Source organism: Alosa sapidissima, chromosome 6 (assembly GCF_018492685.1).
Source record: "Alosa sapidissima isolate fAloSap1 chromosome 6, fAloSap1.pri, whole genome shotgun sequence".
Lineage (NCBI taxonomy): Eukaryota > Metazoa > Chordata > Actinopteri > Clupeiformes > Clupeidae > Alosa > Alosa sapidissima.
Window position 1 is genome coordinate 38007321 of NC_055962.1, and position 5000 is coordinate 38012320.

A 5000-nucleotide genomic window follows, 5' to 3' on the forward strand; every position below is an offset into this window, starting at 1 on the left:
TAAACACCTCGTGTGTGTGTGTGTGTGTGTGTGTGTCATTAGCCTCCTGTGTAGCACTCTTCTTTTCTAAACACATCGTGTGTGTGTGTGTCATTAGCCTCCTGTGGTGTCTGTGTGTAGCACTCTTCTTTTCTAAACACCTTGTGTGTGTGTGTGTGTGTCATTAGCCTCCTGTGTAGCACTCTTCTTTTCTAAACACCTCGTGTGTGTGTGTGTCATTAGCCTCCTGTGGTGTCTGTGTGTTGCACTCTTCTTTTCTAAACACCTCGTGTGTGTGTGTGTGTGTAGCACTCTTCTTTTCTAAACACCTCGTGTGTGTGTGTGTGTGTGTGTTGCACTCTTCTTTTCTAAACACCTCGTGTGTGTGTGTGTGTTGCACTCTTCTTTTCTAAACACCTCGTGTGTGTGTGTTGCACTCTTCTTTTCTAAACACCTCGTGTGTGTGTGTGTGTGTGTGTGTGTGTTGCACTCTTCTTTTCTAAACACCACTTTCAGTCTCGGGTGGATGTGTTTGTGTGTGTGAGTGTGATTGACAGATTTGTTTGAGTGTGTGTGGGGGGTCTATTACCTGAAGGCTGTGTGTGTGTGGGAGGGGGTCTGTTGGCTCTTATCAGGCCAGTAAGACACTCAACTGGAGTGACACAGGCTCTTTAGGAGTGTCATCTCGTGCTCTAGGGACACACACACACAGGACTGTCATTGTTCTGACTCTTCAGGGGTCAGAGGACATTCAAACATCATTTCATCCCCCATGCAATCCTCTCATCCTCACACACACACACACACATATTCCTCCATGCAATCCTCTCATCCTCACACACACACACACATACTCCTCCATGCAATCCTCTCATCCTCACACACACACACACATACTCCTCCATGCAATCCTCTCATCCTCACACACACACACACACATACTCCTCCATGCAATCATCTCATCCTCACACACACACACACACACACACACACACATACTCCTCCATGCAATCCTCACACACACACACACACACACATACTCCTCCATGCAATCCTCTCATCCTCACACACACACACATACTCCTCCATGCAATCCTCACAAACACACACACACACACACATACTCCTCCATGCAATCCTCTCATCCTTACACACACACACACACACTCCTCCATGCAATCCTCTCATCCTCACACACACACACACACACACACATACTCCTCCATGCAATCCTCTCATCCTCACACACACACACACACACACATACTCCATGCAATCCTCATCCTCACACACACACACACATACTCCATGCAATCCTCTCATCCTCATACACATACTCCTCCATGCAATCCTCTCATCATCACACACACACACACACACTCCTCCATGCAATCCTCTCATCCTCACACACATACTCCTCCATGCAATCCTCTCATCCTCACACACACACACACTCCTCCATGCAATCCTCTCATCCTCACACACACACACACACATACTCCTCCATGCAATCCTCTCATCCTCACACACACACACACACACACTCCTCCATGCAATCCTCATCCTCACACACACACACACATACTCCATGCAATCCTCTCATCCTCACACACATACTCCTCCATGCAATCCTCTCATCCTCACACACACACACACTCCTCCATGCAATCCTCTCATCCTCACACACACACACACACACATACTCCTCCATGCAATCCTCTCATCCTCACACACACACACTCCTCTATGCAATCCTCTCATCCTCACACACACACACACACTCCTCTCATCTAGCCCCTTACTCCCTTTCTTTACACCCTCTCTCTCTCTCTCTCTCTCTCTCTCTCTCTCTCTCCTTTCTGTCTCTACCTTCTTCTCTCTCACTCTCTCTGTCTCCCACGTTCCCTCTCGTTTGTTTCCATCTCCACACACACACACACACACACACACACTGATTAGCAGTGAGGTGTGTTGGGTGACATCTCTCCTGACACAGATACGTGCAGATTTGTGGTAATTAGACGTTGCACACACATTTTACATCAGTCCAGTGTGTGTGTGTGTGTGAATGTCTCTTAATGACTGAAAGCTTTTCGGCCCTAATCAGAGGCCTCTCCTGACGGGGAACGTGTGCCTGGGGCAGATCTGGTAGGATGGGGCAGATCTGGGAGGATGGGGTAGATCTTGGGGGCAGATCTGACTGCTCATCCCAGCGATGCAGGGGGCAGATGGGGCAGGTGTGAGTAGGCAGGGGGGCATGAGGGCAAATGACTGCCTACTGCACCTCATTACACACACAGGGATCAGACCAGCCTGTCAATCACAGCTCAAATGAGCCTGCAAATCATACAGGTCAGGTGTGTGTGTGTGATTCCCAGGTGTGTGTGTGAATGTTAATTGTTGTAGGGCTGCTGAGGGTGTTAAGGTGTGTGTGTGAGTGTAGTTTGTGAAGGTGAGTGTGTGTGTGTTAACATGCCCAGGTGTGTGTGTGTGTTAACATGCCCAGGTGTGTGTGTGTGTTAACATGCCCAGGTGTGTGTGTGTGTGTAGTTTGTGAAGGTGAGTGTGTGTGTGTGTTAACATGCCCAGGTGTGTGTGTGAGTGTAGTTTGTGAAGGTGAGTGTGTGTGTGTGTGAGTGTAGTTTGTGAAGGTGAGTGTGTGTGTGTGTTAACATGCCCAGGTGTGTGTGTGAGTGTAGTTTGTGAAGGTGAGTGTGTGTGTGTGTTAACATGCCCAGGTGTGTGTGTGAGTGTAGTTTGTGAAGGTGAGTGTGTGTGTGTGTTAACATGCCCAGGTGTGTGTGTGTGTGTAGTTTGTGAAGGTGAGTGTGTGTGTGTGTTAACATGCCCAGGTGTGTGTGTGAGTGTAGTTTGTGAAGGTGAGTGTGTGTGTGTGTTAACATGCCCAGGTGAGTGTGTGTGTGTGTGTGTTAACATGCCCAGGTGTGTGTGTGTGTGTGTGTTTAATGTGATTGTGTGTGTGTGTGTGTGTGTGAGTCTGTTTGGGGTCAGATCCATGGCTGCACCAGGAGCGACGGGTTCTAATCCCCTCTCTACACAGACACACACACACAGGCACACACACACAGGCACACACACACAGGCACAGTAACCGTCTGCCACAGGGACACACTAGTAGTGACGGATCCTAATCGCCCGTCTCTTTTAGCACAAGACCCTGCACCTGGTAGCTCTATCAACAACCCCTGGCCGTGTGTGTGTGTGTGTGTGTGTGTGTGTGTGTGTGTGTGGTCTCCCTTAAGAGACTTGTCTGTGCCATCTCCCCCCTGGGAATGTTCCAACTACCCTTAATGTGTGTATCATTGTGAAAGGATCCCTGTGTTGTGTGTGTGTGTGTGTGTGTGTGAGCCAGAGGGTGTGTGTGGCATGATATGAGCTCTCTCTCTCTCTCTCTCTCTCTGTGTGTGTGTGTGTGTGTGGCATGATATGAGCTCTCTGTGTGTGTGTGTGTGTGTGTGTGTGTGTGGCATGATATGAACTGTGGTATGTCTTGAGGTCAGTGACAGGGCTTGTGTGATGCGCTCTGACACTTGCAACCTGCAGCATAGAGTACCACTGCAGCACTCCACTGTGTGTGTGTGTGTGAGAGGGGGAGTGCTCAACTGACCGTGAGTGTGTGCCTCCCCGAGCCCACAGTGCAGCCTTGAGACCAGCGTGCATGTGTGTGTGTGTGTGTGTGTCAGACCAGAGGTCTGGTCTCATGAGTAAGGACAATAGCAAGGGTCTCCCTGAAACAACCTTCCTCTTTCTCTCTCTCTTTCACTGCATCCCTCCTTCTCTCCCTCCTGCCCTCTCTCTTTCTCTCTCTCTCTCTTTCTCTCTTTCTTCTATTCTCTCCTCTTTTTCTTACTATCTGTACATCTCTTTCTCTCTCTATTCATCTTTCTGTCACTCTTTACATCAGTCTTTCTCATGTCCTCTCTTCATCCCTTCATCTTTATTTCTCTCTCTCATGTCCTCTCTTCATCTCTTCATCTTTATTTCTCTCTCTCATGTCCTCTCTTCATCTCTTCATCTTTATTTCTCTCTCTCATGTCCTCTCTTCATCTCTTCATCTTTATTTCTCTCTCTCTTCTTATTGTCTTACTGTCTTTCCCTCAGTCAGTGAGTCATCTACCACAATCTCTCCTTCCTGCTCCTCTTCTCTATCCCTCTTTCACAATCTCTCCTTCCTGCTCCTCTTCTCTATCCCTCTTTCACAATCTCTCCTCTTTCTCCTCATTATCCTGTTTTTCTGTCTCCATTTCTCCTTCACCATCTCCTGTGTGTGTGTGTGTGTGTGTGTGTGTTGTGTGTGTGTCTCGGTTGACCTCTGTTTCATATTGCTGCTGGTCAGGTTGGCTTTATTGTTTGTCCTTCACACACACACACACACACACACACACACACACACACACACACACCCTCAGATCTCTGTCTTGGGGTCTGTTGTGGCCACGCCCCAGGCATGACCTCATCGCTCCATTCGCTGTCACAGCAGTGATGTAACAAATAGGAGACGTACGGAGGCCCTGCTGGGACAAACAGGGGAGATGTACGGAGGCCCTGCTGGGACAAACAGGGGAGATGTACGGAGGCCCTGCTGGGACAAACAGGGGAGATGTACGGAGGCCCTGCTGAGGCTTAGAAGATGAGTTGGAACAGGGAGTGTCTGACCAGTGCTGTGCTGAGATACAGGTAGAGGAGCTCTGACCAGTGAGGTGACGGGCTAGTGCAGGAGCTCTGACCAGTGAGGTGACGGGCTAGTGCAGGAGCTCTGACCAGTGAGGTGACGGGCTAGTGCAGGAGCTCTGACCAGTGAGGTGACGGGCATGGCTAGTGCAGGAGCTCTGACCAGTGAGGTGACGGGCATGGCTAGTGCAGGAGCTCTGACCAGTGAGGTGACGGGCTAGTGCAGGAGCTCTGACCAGTGAGGTGACGGGCTAGTGCAGGGGCTCTGACCAGTGAGGTGACGGGCTAGTGCAGGAGCTCTGACCAGTGAGGTGACGGGCTAGTGCAGG

At 49.7% G+C, this 5000-nt stretch overlaps 1 protein-coding gene across 1 annotated transcript in view; it reads left to right on the forward strand.

The window, feature by feature from the left end:
* Positions 1–5000, forward strand: part of LOC121711568 — a 313646-nt gene that overhangs the window by 76170 nt on the left and 232476 nt on the right. The window lies entirely within an intron of this gene.